The sequence below is a fragment of the Plecotus auritus genome (assembly GCF_963455305.1).
Source record: "Plecotus auritus genome assembly, chromosome: 1".
Taxonomy (NCBI): domain Eukaryota; kingdom Metazoa; phylum Chordata; class Mammalia; order Chiroptera; family Vespertilionidae; genus Plecotus; species Plecotus auritus.
Window position 1 is genome coordinate 101,992,204 of NC_137770.1, and position 15,483 is coordinate 102,007,686.

The window sequence follows — 15,483 nt, forward strand, 5'->3', positions numbered from 1 at the left end:
AATATGTAGTATTTCAAATCAAAGGAGAAAGAATGGATTATTTGTGTGTCAACTTGCATCATTTCAAGAAAATTAGTTATATACCTACTTCATTAACCCTGTAATAAAATATATTCCAAATGGGTTTGACAACATAAAAGTACTAGCAAGGGTCCCAGTTCAAGATGGTGACTGAGGAGGTTCCTGAACTCAACTCCTCACACAGATACAATATACCTGCAATGAAACAGGTAAGAGAGGATGAGTCACAAACTTGCCATAAACCTCACCCTGACACAGCAAGATAGCAAACAGGAGAGAACACACCACCCCTAGCTTCATCCATGCTGTCTCAAAGGGTAAGAGTTCCTTTTTTTAGAGCTGCATAGTATTCCAGAGTATAAATGTACCACAGCTTTTTTATCCACTCATCTGCTGATGGGCAGTTGGGCTATTTCCAGATCTCAGCTATTGTACCGGGAAATAATGCGACTATGCACATAGGGGTGCATATATTCTTTCTAATTCGTGATTCAGTATTCTTAGGACATATTCCCAGAAGTGGGATAGCTGGGTCAGATGACAGTTCTATTTTTGATTTTTGGAGGAAACTCCATAATGTTTTCCACAGTGGCTGTACCTGTCTGCCTTCCCACCAGCAATGTCCTGGGGTTCCCCTTACTCCTCATCCTTGACAGCAATTGTTTGTTAATTTATGACCGTTGCCATTCAGGCAGGTGTAAGATGATACCTTATTGTAGTTTTAATTTGCATCTCTCTGATGACAGTGAGAATTTTTGCATATGTCTATTGGACATCTGTGTGTCCACTTTGAAGTGTCTATTGAGGTCCTTCATCCATTTTTTAATTGGATTGTTCATCTTCCTGCTGTTTAGTTGTATGAGTTCTTTGTATATTTTGGAAGTTAAACCTTTATGGGATGTATCATTGATGAATATGTTTTCCCATACAGTAGGTTCCCTTTTCATTTTGTTGATGGTTTCTTTTGCTGTGCAGAAGCTTTTTAGTCTGATGTAGTCCCACTTATTATTTTTCCCTTTGTTTCCCTTGCCCTAGGCGATGTATTGGTGAAAATATTACTATGTGAGATGTCTGAGGTTTTACTGCATATGTTTTATTCTAGGATTTTTATGGTTTCATGATTTTCATTTAAGTCTTTTATCCATTTTGAGGTTATTCTTATTCTTGTGTATGGTGTAAATTAGTGATCTAGTTTCTTTCTTTCTTTTTTGCATGCACCTGTTCAACTTACCCAACACCATTTATTGAAGAGACTGTCTTTAATCTATTGTATGCCCTTACCTCCTTTGTCAAATATTAATTGACATATTAGTGTTGGTTGATTTCTGGCATCTCTGTTCTATTCCATTGGTCTGTATGCTTGTTCCTATGCCAATACCAGGGTGTTTTGATTACAATGGCAGTACAGTTTGATATCTGGTATTGTGATCTCCCCAACTTTATTTTTCTTTCTTAAGATTGCTCTAGCTATTTGGGATCTTCTATGGTTCTATATAAATTTTTGGAATATTGGTTCAAATTGTAGATCGGTGAAATATGCCATTGGTATTTTCTCTCTTTTTTAAAAAATACATTTTTATTGCATTAAAAGAGGAAGGGAGATGGAGAGAGATAATAGAAACACCAATGATGAGAATCACCGATTGGTTGCCTCCAGCACACCCCCCACTGGGGATTGAGCCTGCAGCCTAGGCATGTGCCCTTGACTGGAATTGAACCCAGAACCCTTCAGTCTGCAGGCTGATGCTCTATTCACTGAGCCAAACCAGCTAGGACATGCCATTGGTATTTTAATAGGGACTGTGTTGAATCTGTAGACTACTTTTGGAGTGCGGACATTTTAATGATATTAATTCTTCCAATCTGTGATTTGTATCTTCTTCTATTTCCTTTTTCAATGTCCCATAGTTTTCCAGGTACAGGTCTTTTACTTCCTTGGTTAAGTTTATTCCTAAGTATCTTAATTTTTTTGTTGCAATGATAATTGGGATTGCTTTTTAGTTTCTCTTTCTGAGAGTATAAAATGCCATAGAGCCTGGCTGGTATGGCTCAGTGGGTGAGCATCGATCTATGAGCCAGGAGGTCATGGTTCGATTCCCAGTCAGGGCACATGGGTTGTGGGCTAAATCCCCAGAGTGGGGCATGCAGGTGGCAGCTGATCAATGATTCTCTCTCATTATTGATGTTTCTCTCTCCGCCCCCCCAACTCCCTTCCTCTCTGAAATCAATAGAAATATATATACTTTTAAATGCTATAGATTTCCAGATGTTAATTTTGTATCCTGCTACTGTGCCAAATTTATTTAATAAATCTAGCAGTTTTTTTGGTGAAGTCTTTAGGGTTTTCTATGTACAATATCATGTCATCTGCAAATAATGACAGTTTTACTTCCTCCTTTCCAATTTGGATGCCTTTTATTTCTTCTTCTTGTTTGATTGCTGTGGCTAAGTCTTCCAGTACTATGTTGAACAGGAGTGGTGAAAGAGGACATACCTGTCTTGTTCTGCATCTAAGGGAAACCTTTTTTATTCCCACCCATTAAGTATGATGTTGGCTGTAGGTTTGTCATATATGGTGTTCATTATGTTGAGGTATGATCCCTCTATTCCCATTTTGCTGAAAGTTTTTATCATACATGGATGTTGGATTTTGTTGAATGATTTTTCTGCATCTATTGATATGATTATATAATTTTTATTCTTTATTTGTTTTTGTGGAGTATCACATTTATTGATTTGCAAGTATTGAGCCATCCTTGCATCCCTGAATAAATCCCACTTGGTCATGGTGTATGATCTTTTGAAAATATTGTATTTTTTTTGTTTTTTAAATGTTGTTTTTATTGACCTCAGAGAGGAAAGAAGAGGGAGAGAGAGAGATAGAACCATCAATAACGAGAGAGAATCATTGATCAGCTGCCTCCTGCACACTACCCACTGGGGATCAAGCTGGCAATTTTGGCATGTACCCTGACCAAGAATCAAACCATGATCTCCTGGTTCATAGGTCAATGCTCAACCACTGAACCACACTGGCCAGGTGTGTATGATCTTCTTAATATATTGCTGGATTCAATTTGCTAATATTTTATTGAGGATTTTAGCATCTATGTTCATTAGGGATATTGGCCAGTAATTTCTTTCTTTGTAGTGTCTTTATCTGGTTTTGGAATTAGGATAATGCTGGCCTCATAAAGAGAGTTTGGTAGTCTTCCCTTCACTTGAATTTTTGGAATAGTTTGAGAATTGGTGTTAATTCTTGTTTGAGTGTTTGGTAAAACTCACCTATGAAGCCATCAGGTCAGGGGTTCTGTTTGCTGGGAGGTTTTTATTATTATAATTGTTAGAGGCCCGGTGCATGAAATTTATGTACTGGGAGGGGGGGTGTCCCTTAACCCAGCCTGCACCCTCTCCAATCTGGGACCCCTCAGGGGGTGTCTGACTGCTGGTGTAGGCCTGATCCTACACCGGCAGTCGGACATCCCTCTCACAATCTTGGACTGCTGGCTCCCAACTGCTCGCCTGCCTGCCAGTCTGACCACCACTTAACCACTCCCCTGCCAGCCTGATCGACACTTAACTGCTCCCCTGCCAGCCTGGTTGCCCCTAACTGCCCTCCGCTGCCGACCCGGTCACCCCCAACTTCCCTCCCCTGCAGGCCTGGTGTCCCCCAACTGCCCTCTCCTGTAGGCCTGGTCTCCCCCAACTGCCCTCCTCTGATGGCCTAGTCGCCCCTAACTGCCCTCCCCTGCCAGCCTGGTCCCCCACAACTCCCCTCCCCTGATGTCCTAGTTGCCCCTAACTTCCCTCCCCTGCCGGCCTGGTCACCCCCAACTGCCCTCCCCTGATGGCCTAGTTGCCCCTAACTTCCCTCCCCTGCCAGCCTGGTCACCCGCAACTGCCCTCCCCTGATGGCCTAGTTGCCCCTTTTCCTCCCCTGCAGGCCTGGTCGCCCCCTACTGCCCTCCCCTGTATTCATTTTCATTTGTTTCCAAGAAAATTTTGATTTCTGCTTTGATCTTGTTGGTATTCCATTCATTGTTTAATAACAAGATATTTAGTATCTATGGGTCTGAATGTTTTTGAGAGTTTTTTAAAAATTGTAGTTGATTTCTAGTTTCATGCCATTGTGATTGGAAAGGATAATTGATATGATTCCAATCTTCTTGAATTTTTAAGACTTATTTTGTGTCCTAACACGTGGTCAATCTTTGAGAATGATCTATGTGTACATGAGAAGAATGTGTATTCTGCTGCTTTGGGATGAAATGTTCTGTAAATGTCATTTAAATCCATATGATCTAGTACATCATTAAAAGCTGCTATTTCCTTGTTGATTCTACGTCTGGCAGATCTATCCAGTGGTGTCAGTGGGGCATTAAAGTTCCCTACTATGAATGTATTGTTATCAATCTCTCCCTTAAAGTCTTCAAAGAGTATTTTCATATATTTAGGTGCTCCTATATTGGGTGCATATATGTATACCAGAGTTATATCCTCTTGTTGAAATGACCCTTTTATTATTATTATGTAGTGTCCTTCTTTGTCTCTTGATATGGCCTTTGTTTTGACATCTATTTTATTAGATATGAGTATTGCTACCCCAGCATTTTTTCTTTTCCATTTGCATGTTATATTTTTCCCCTATCCCTTCACTTTCAGTCTGTGTGAAACTTTTGTTCTGAGGTGGGTCTCTTGTGGATTGCATATACATGGGTAATATTTTCTAATCTATTCAGCTACCCTATGTCTTTATTTTAAAATATATTTTTATTGATTTCAGAGAGGAATGCTGATTTTAAAAAATACATCAGGAATGCAAAGATACTAAAACTAAGGTTTTAAAAGTAGGATATAGTTGTCATAAACAAGAGGTGTGTTTGTTTGCTTTTTGCAAAATAAATTAAAAATATTTTTTATTGATTTCAGAGAGGAAGAGAGAGGGAGAGAAAGACAGAAACATCAATGATGAGAGAGAATCATTGCTTGGCTGCCTCCTGCACACCCCACACTGAGGATCGAGTCCACAACCCGGGCAGGTGCCCTGACCTGGAATTGAACCATGACCTCCTGGCTCATAGGTTGGTGCTCAACTACTAAGCCACCCTGGCTGGGCGTGTTTAGACCATTTACATTCAAGGTTATTATTGACAGGAAATTATTTGTTGCCTTTTTTTCTTTATAACTGTGTATGGGAGGCACCAAGCTTCATTCTAAGGTCAGTTTGTTCGTCTGATGACTAAGGCTGATGTTTTGTCTGCTGATTCGGGGCTTTCCAGGAGGAACTTTGGTGCTAGCCACTGTCAGAAACAGTCCTCATTTGGCTCTCAGCAACCAATTCAAAGCTTCAAGAAATTCAGTTTGTGTCTGTCTCCACAGGGCTTGGTTGTGTATGGAAGGCACCAAACTTCATTCTAAGGTCAGTTTGTTAGCAGCATGGTGCCCAGGATGGGTCAGCAAACTTCCCCAGGTTCCCGGGGCTCTGCCTCTGCCTGCCTTTGCCTGCCTGCCAGCTGCCAGTCTTAATTGCTGAAAGGTCTGTTTCTAATCTTTACTTATCTTAAAACCTTCAGCCTGATGCCATGGCCAGTGCACCAAAAGGTTGCAGGTTCAAATTGTAGTGCAGTGCACCTACCTGGTTTGCAGGTTCGATCCCTGGCCCAGGTCGCAGCTACATGCAGGAGGCAACCAATCTATGTGTCTCTCTCATATAGATGTTTCTCTCTCTCTCTCTCTCTCTCTCTCAGAGTCAGACTCCTAAAATAACACAAATATAGAGGCCCACTACAATTTTCTGTAGAGACTGGTGAGGTTGGTGGGTGCCATCCTTTATCTCTCTCCCCCTCCCTCTCTCTCTGCCCTTCCTGCTCCAGATCACCAATATCTTCTAGCTGCCTCCAGGGGACACACCCTTGATCACCTGGTTCTGGTGGTCAGCAGAGGTTACTTTCACTAGTCCCACAGGATTGTAACCAACAAACAGTTCTTAATTCTTTCAGTGAACAGGGAGCAGACAGAAATACCCTTCTCCCAGTCCTTTCCTGGAAAAGGTCTTTTGCATACTTTAAAAGCTGCAGCTTCCGAGGAGGAAAAATGGCGGCGGAATAGACAGACGTGTTCTGAGCCTTGTCCCAGAGTAGAAAGAAAGAAAAGCTGAGGGTCGCACGAAGAGTGTTTGTTGGCAAGTTAAGGGACAGCTAAACTCCAGAAGAAGGTGGGGGACTGCTAGACGGGGTTCCCCTGACCTGGCAGCCCCCACTGCGGCTGGGTCCCCTCCCAGAGCTGCGGGCTTGGACACGGAGTCTGCGCCATCTTGAACCGGAAAGTGGAGCTTATCGGAAGCCTGAGAATCCACAACTGCGGCACCCACGGAACAGCTGCGAGCCCCAGAACAACGCTCCCCAATTGGTGCAAACATACGGGTTCAGAGGAGCTCTACACTCCACCACGGAAAGGTCAGATTTTGCCTGGGATAAGGTGAGGTCTCTGGTCCTGGTGGGAGAGAGGAACGCGCATTTTGCGGGAGTTGGAGGACCAGGGAAGTCTGTGCCTAGAAAAATCTGTGGCTGTTGGGGCTGGCGTGATCTGTGAATGTGGAAGGGGGTCCTCAGAGCTGCTAACAGAAGGGCTCTCTAAAAAGCAACCCATTTTGATCTGACGTGCAGGGACACCCTAAGAATTTTGGGGGTGTGCCGGCAGCCTAGACTTACGTGCAGCCCCGGAGTTCGCACACTTGGGCTTTTTCCTCTTGAAATTCTTGCTTCTGATTACTAAGCCCAGTTGGGGACACCCTGGGAAACTGCAGGGGAAAGTTGTTTTTCTGGAACCTGGGGATCGGAGCGGGGAGTGACCATCGGAGAACCAGCTCTGAGGCAGCCCACTCCCACAAACCGGTAGTGAGTGCCACAGGGAAAGAAGGCTCTAACACTGCCTAGAGAGGCCATAGATAAACCCGGAAATCAATCCAGAAACACTGCCACCCAGGGGCTGAATCACAAATTGACTCTTGTATAATCAAAAATAAAGGAATACGAATTAAGACACACCGCCTGCTTAAAATCAGGACTGGCTTACATCACTGAAGAGCAGTGGAACGCAGGGAACTGCAATACTGTCTGGACTGAGAAACAGGCGTGCCAAACAGAACAACAGAGGAAGTGAATGACCTTCACTACTCCACATTTTATTTTTATTTTTTATTTTTTTATTTTCATTTTTTGCATCTTTTACTCAAGAAACTAATTTTTTTCTCACTTGATTTTACCTTTTTAATTATTACATTTTTATTTTCAATCCGTATTATTACTACTGCTATTTTATCTTTTTTTTTTTTTAAGTGTCATTTTATTTTCTCTTCATTTTGTTTTGGGATTAATGTTCTACATTCTATTTTTATCTTTCCTTTAGCATCATTTTACTCTATCTCAACTCTGCCTTTATGCCATCACTCTCTTCCTCACTTATCCCTTTTCGGTGTCCTGTTTATCTTACCCCTTTCCTGCTTTAGATTTTCCCTATTCTTTCTGTTTACCCCCGTTAAAATTTCACCCTACTTATATATCTAATCTCCAATACCCTGCTCCAAGTCCAAACACACCTCTCTCTTCGCTGTCTTAACTATTCAAAAAATTGTTTTTCTCTCTGTCCTTTTGTTGTTGTTCGCTTGAATGAAGATTATATCGAATTTTTATGCTTTTTTGTGAGATTGTTTTGCTTATTCTTCTTTTGTTTATTTTTTTGTTTGTTTAGTGCTTCTGTTTTCCCTTGCCTCACTCAATATTAGTTGGTGTTGTAGTTTGTATTAATCCCCAGGTACTTGTTGCTGGCATGTGCTGGGATAAGTGATTGTTCTATTGGAGTTTTATCCCCAATATATATAGTCTGTTTCCCTTTCTCTCTTAGTCTCTTTCTTGTCTCTCTTACTTTTTTTTTTTCTTTTTTTTCCCTTTTCCCAATTTCATTTTGACACTCCTTTTTCTTCTTCTTCTTCTTTCTTTCTTTATGCTTTTCTTTCTATCCTATCCCCTAATTTGCCTTTTTCTGGTGGTCACCTTTATTGGAGGTTATTAATATCATGAATACATTTCTGTTCAGTGCCTTGTGTGTTGTACCTGGTAGTGCTGTATTTTGTGCCTTTAAATCAACGCAGGAGAGAGAGAACTACATAACCAGACACCCAGAGAAGAGAGACCATGGGGAGACAAAGACACAGCCCGCATATGAAAGAAAAGCAGGCATCACCAGAAAAGGAAGTAAACGAAATGGAGGCAAGCAACCTTCCAGAAAAAGATTTCAGAGAAATGGTCATAAGGTGGCTGAAAAGAATGGAAGACAAATTCGACAATACGAGCAAGAACCAAGAGGAAATGAAGAAGAACCAAGAAGAAATGAAAAATGACATCGCTGCTGTAAAGAACTCAATAGAAAGCATCAAGAGTAGACTAGAAGAAGCAGAGGACCGCATCAGTGAGCTAGAAGACAAGATGGAAAAAAATACCCAAGTAGAGCAACTTCTAGGAAAAAAAATTAAAAGGCAGGAGGAGAGCCTAAGGGAACTTTGGGACAACATGAAACAAAACAACATCCACATAATAGGGGTTCCAGAAGGAAAGGAAGCTGAGCAAGGAATAGAAAACCTCTTTGAAGAAATAATGACAGAAAATTTCCCTGATATAGAGAAGAAAAAACCCACACAAATCCAAGAAGCTCACAGAGTCCCAAGCAAAATGAACCCCAAAAGACCGACGTGAAGGCACATTATAATTAAATTGGCAAATACCAACGACAAAGTAAGAATCTTAAAAGCAGCAAGAGAGAGACAGAAAGTTACATACAAAGGAACCCCCATCAGACTAGCAACTGATTTCTCAACAGAAACTCATCAGGCCAGAAGGGAATGGAATGAAATATACAAAGTCATGCAAAGGAAGGGTCTGAATCCAAGAATACTGTACTCAGCAAGGCTATCAATCAAAATTGAAGGTGAAATCAGGAGCTTCACAGACAAAAAAGGACTAAGGGAATTTATTACCACCAAACCAGCAATGCAAGAAATGCTAAAGGGTCTGCTGTAAAAAAAAAAAAGAAATAGGAAGCGAAGAAGGAACACAGGTGTAAAGAATAGGAATGGCGACAAATAAATACCTATCAATAATAACTTTAAATGTAAATGGATTAAATGCCCCAATCAAAAGACATAGGGTAACGGATTGGATATGAAAACATGACCCATATATCTGCTGTCTACAAGAAACCCACCTCAGAAATAAAGACGCACACAGACTGAGGGTGAAGGGATGGAAAAAGGTTTTCCAGGCAAATGGAACTGAAAAAAAAGCTGGGGTAGCAATACTTATATCTGACAAGTTAGATCTCAAAGTGAAGGATATAACAAGAGATAAGGAAGGCCACTTCATAATACTAAAGGGAGCAATCCAACAAGAAGAAATAACTCTGGTAAACATATATGCACGCAATACAGGAGCACCCAAATACATAAAAAAACTCCTGGAGGATATCAAGGGAGACATTTACAGCAAAACAATCATAGTAGGAGACTTTAATACCTCACTATCACCATTGGACAAATCCTCTAAACAAAAAATCAGCAAAGAAACATCATTCCTAAATGACTCACTAGACCAGATGGAATTAATTGACATCTTCAGAACATTTCACCCCAAAGCCACAGAATATACATTCTTCTCAAGTGCACATGGGTCATTTTCAAAGATAGACCATATGTTGGGACATAGGCAAAGTCTCTTCAAATTCAAGAAGATAGAAATCATATCAAGCATCTTCTCAGACCACAGTGGCATAAAACTGGAAATCAACTACAATAAAAACAACCCAAAGAAATCAAACACATGGAGGCTAAACAGCATGCTATTAAACCATGACTGGCTTACCAGAGAGATCAAAGAAGAAATAAAAAACATCATGGCAACAAATGACAGTGAAAACACTACAATCCAAAATCATTGGGACACAGCCAAAGCAGTCTTGAGAGGGAAGTTCATAGCTCTACAAGCCTACTGCAAAAAACAAGAAACAATGGTAATAAATTACCTAACCCTACAACTCAAAGAGTTAGAAAAAGAGCAACAAGAAAAGCCCAGTGTAAGCAAAAGGAAGGAAATAATAAAGATCAGAGCAGAGATAAACGACATAGAGACCAAAGAAACAATACAAAAGATCAACAAAACCAAGAGCTGGTTCTTTGAAAGGATAAACAAGATTGATGAACCTCTAGCCAGGCTCACCAAGAAGCAAAGAGAGAGGACCCAAATAAACAAAATCAGAAATGAAAGAGGTGAAATAACAACAGATCCCGCCGAAATACAAAGGATTGTTAAAAAATACTACAAACAACTCTATTCCAACAAACTGGACAACCTGGAGGAAATGGACAGATTCCTCGAAAAATATAACCTTCCAAAACTCAATCAGGAAGAATCTAAACAGCTCAATATGCCAGTAACTATGGAAGAAATTGAAGCAGTCATCAAAAAGCTTCCGGCAAACAAAAGCCCGGGGCCAGACGGCTTCACAGGAGAGTTTTACCAAACATTCAAGGAAGAACTAAAACCTATCCTCCTCAGACTATTCCATAAAATTCAAGTGGAAGGAACACTTCCAAGCTCTTTCTATGAAGCCAGCATCACCCTAATACCAAAACCAGATAAAGACAACACAATGAAGGAGAATTACAGGCCAATATCTCTCATGAACGTAGATGCCAAAATCCTCAACAAAATTCTAGCAAATCGGATCCAGCAGTACATCAGAAAGATCATACACCATGACCAAGTAGGGTTTATCCCAGGAATGCAAGGATGGTACAATATCCACAAATCAATAAATGTGATACATCACATAAACAAATTGAGAGATAAAAATCACATAGTCATATCAATTGATGCAGAAAAAGCACTTGACAAAATCCAACACCATTTCTTGATAAAAACTCTCAAAAAGGTGGGAATAGAAGGATTATACCTCAATGTAATAAACACTATATATGATAAGCCCACAGCTAACATCATACTCAATGGGCAAAAACTAAAACCATTTCCCCTAAGAACAGGAACAAGACAGGGATGCCCACTCTCACCACTTCTGTTCAACATAGTACTGGAAGTATTAGCCATTGCAATTAGACAAGAAGAAGAAATAAAAGGCATCCAAATTGAAAAGAAGAAGTAAAGCTGTCCTTATTTGCAGATGACATGATATTGTACATAAAAAACCCAAAAGACTCCATCAAAAAACTAACAGACTTAATAAATGAATTAGGCAATGTAGCAGGATACAAAATTAACGCCAAGAAATCTATGGCATTTCTATACACCAATAGTGAACTTACAGAAAGAGAGACTAAAAAAGCAATCCCATTTACCATCGCACCAAAAAAATTAAGATACTTAGGAATAAACCTAACCAAGGAGGTAAAAGACCTATACGCGGAAAACTATAGGACACTGAAAAAAAAGATAGAGGAAGATGTAAACAGATGGAAGAACATACCATGTTCATGGATTGGAAGAATCAAAGTCATTAAAATGTCCATACTACCCAAATCAATCTATAGATTCAATGCACTCCCCATTAAAATACCAATGGCATATTTCACAGACCTAGAAAGAACTCTCCAAAAATTCATGTGGAATAAAAAAAGACCCCGAATAGCCACAGCAATCCTGAGAAGGAAGAATGAAGTAGGAGGGATCTCAATACCAGATTTCAAGCTGTATTACAAAGCCACTGTCCTCAAAACAGCCTGGTACTGGCATAAGAACAGACATATAGATCAATGGAGTAGAATAGAGAATCCAGATATCAACCCAAACCACTATGCGCAATTAATATTTGACAAAGGAGGCATGAACATACAATGGAGTCAAGACAGTCTCTTCAATAAATGGTGTTGGGAAAATTGGACAGATACATGCAAAAAAATGAAACTAGATCACCAACTTACACCATACACAAAAATAAATTCAAAATGGATACAGGACTTAAATATAAGACGGGAAACCATAAAAATACTAGAGGAATCCGCAGGCAGCAAAATCTCAGACATATGCCGTAAGAACTTCTTCACTGATACTGCCCCTAGGGCAACGGAAGCCAAAGAGAAAATAAACAAATGGGACTATATCAAAATAAAAAGCTTTTTCACAGCAAAAGAAACCATCAACAAAACAACAAGAAATCCCACTGTATGGGAGAACGTATTTGCAAATGTTATCAGTGATAAAGGTTTAATCTCCAACATCTACAGGCAGCTTATACAACTTAATAAAAGGAAGATAAATGATCCAATAAAAAAATGGGCAATGGACCTAAATAGAATCTTTTCAAAAGAAGACAGAAGGAAGGCCAAGAGACACATGAAAACATGCTCAAAGTCACTTATTATCCGAGAGATGCAAATCAAAACGACAATGCGATACCATCTCACACCTGTCAGAATGGCTATCATCAACAAATCAACAAACGACAAGTGTTGGCGAGGATGCGGAGAAAAAGGAACCCTCGTGCACTGCTGGTGGGAATGCAGACTGGTGCAGCCACTGTGGAGAACAGTATGGAGTTTCCTCAAAAAACTGAAAATGGAACTCCCATTTGACCCAGTAATCCCACTCCTAGGAATATATCCTAAGAAACCAGAAACACCAGTCAGAAAGGATATATGCACCCCTATGTTCATAGCAGCACAATTTGCAATAGCCAAGATTTGGAAACAGCCTAGGTGCCTGTCAGCAGATGACTGGATCAGAAAACTATGGTACATCTATACAATGGAATACTATGCTGCCATAAAAAAGAAGGAATTATTACCATTTGTAGGCACCTGGATGGAATTAGAGAACATTATGCTAAGTGAAATAAGCCAGTCAATGAAAGAAAAATACCACATGATCTCACTCATTTGGGGATAATGAAAAACATTATAAACTGATGAACAAAAAAATAGATACAAAGGCAGTAAAGCATCAAACAGACTGTCAAATCACAGCGGGAAGGTTAGGGAGAGGTGGGGGAAATAAGAGGACTGAAGGACTTTTATGCACGTATATAAGAGTAACCAACGGATGCAAAACATTGGGGGGTGAGGGCATGTATGGGAGTGGGGGGGGGCAATGGTAAGATATGTACACATATAATACCTTAATAAAAAAATAAAAAATTAAAAAAATAAAATAAAAATGGGCAAAGGGACCTGAATAGAGACGTCTCCAAAGAGTATGCATAAATAGCCAATAGATATATGAAAACATGCTCAACATCACTAATCATTAGAGAAAGGCAAATTAAAACCACAATGAGATATCACTTCATACCTGTCAGGATGGCTATCTATATGTATACTAGAGGCCCGGTGCCTGAAATTCGTGCACGGTGGAGGGGGGTCTCCCTCAGCCCAGCCTGCACCCTCTCCAATCTGGGACCCCACGAGGGATGTCCGACTGCCTGTTTAAGACCGATCCCGGTGGGATCGGACCTAAACGGGCAGTTGGACATCCCTCTCACAATCCAGGACTGTTGGCTCACAACTGCTTGCCTGCCTGCCTTACTGATTGCCCCTAACTGCTTCTGCCTGCCAGCCTGATCACCCCCTAACCACTCCCCTGCCAGCCTGATTGATGCCTAACTGCTCCCCTGACAGCCTGTTTGCCCCTAACTGCCCTCCCCGGCCGACCTGGTCACCCCTAACTGCCCTCCCCTGCAGGCCTGGTCCCCCCAACTGGTCTCCCCTGCAGGCCTGGGTCCCACCCAACTGCCTTTCCCTGCAGGCCTGGTTGCCCCCAACTTCCCTTTTTGGCCGGCTTGGTCACCCCTAACTACCCTCCCCTGCAGGCTTGATCGCCCCCAACTGCCCTCCCTTGCAGGCCTGGTCCCTCCCAACTGCCCTCCCCTGCTGGCCATCTTGTGGTGGCCATCTTGTGTCCACATGGGGGCAGGATCTTTGATCACATGGGGGCAGCCATCTTGTGTGTTGGAGTGATGGTCAATCTGCATATTACTCTTTTATTAGATAGATGGTGCACGGGTGGGGGCCAGCTGGTTTGCCCTGAAGGGTGTCCCGGATCAAGGTGGGGGTTCCCTTGGGGCGTGGGGCAGCCTTGGTGAGGGGCCTGTGGTGGTTTGTAGGCTGGCCACACCCCCTGGCGACCCAAGCGGAGGCCCTGGTATCTGGGGTTTATTTATCTTCTATAATTGAAACTTTGTAGCCTCGAGGGGAGCCAAGCCTTCTGCTCACTCAGTGGCGGCAGTCATTTCTGTTGGGATTTATGTATCTTCTATAATTGAAACTTTGTAGCCTTAAGCGAGGCCTGGGCTGGCCAGGGTGTGTGGAAAGCTTGGCTTCCTCCATCACCAGGGGTAACCCCAGCCTCCTGCTCTTTCCAGCTCCGTGGCTGCTGCCATTTCTGTTGGGGTTTATGTATCTTCTATCATTGAAACTTTGTAGCCTTGAGTGGAGGCCTGGGCCGGCAGGGGCAGGCAGAAAGCTTGGCTTCCTCCATTGCCAGGGAAAGCCAAGCCTCCTTCCTGCTCTCTGTGGCCACAGCCATCTTGGCTGGGTTTATTTGCATATTTGCTCCTGATTGGCTGGTGGGCGTGGCTTGTTGGTGTAGCAGAGTGATGGTTAATTTGCATATTACTCTTTTATTAGATAGGAAAAGCCTAAGTGACCGTTAGAACTGGAATGACCCATCAGCCAGTTGCTATGACGCGCACTGACCACCAGGGGGCAGATGTTCAATGCAGGAGCTGCCCCCTGGTGGTCAGTGTGCTCCCACAGGCATTTTCCCGTGGCCCCTCCCCTGAGCTGGCCAGCCCCCATTGGCCCCTGGTGCTAAACCATTCGTAGATGACCTGCTTCTGGGTAGGGGTTTCATACGTAGCAGAGCAGCTCCCTTGCTATGATCTATTAAAAGTCAGCCCTCAACACAAGGGTTTGTCTTGCTCCCATCCTCTCTCTTCCCTAGGGGCCACCTGTCCACTGTGGTGGCCCAGCAGTGAGGGAAGGATGAGGGAGGGGGGAGGCAGGGAACTGCCTGGTGGCAGGGTGTCGACTGTGCCCTGTGCCCGGCCCAGTGACTATTGCCTCCTCTCCCCACCCTGCTGGGGCCTCCGGGCCCCGGGCTGGGACATGGAACCAGAGGTGGATGGCGGCAGACACGGCCCCTCCCCCCACCTCCTCCAACACCCCTGTGTGAATTCATGCACCAGGCTTCTAGTTATCAATAAATCAACAAACAACAAGTGCTGGTGAGGATATAAAGAAAAGTGAACCCTCAGGCACTGTTGGTGGGATTGCAAATTGGTGCAACCACTGTGGAAGACAGTACAGGGTTACCTCATAAAATAAAAAATGAAACTGCCTTTTGACCCAGACATTCCACTTCTGGGAATATATCCGTAGAATCTGAAACACGAATTCAAAAGAAT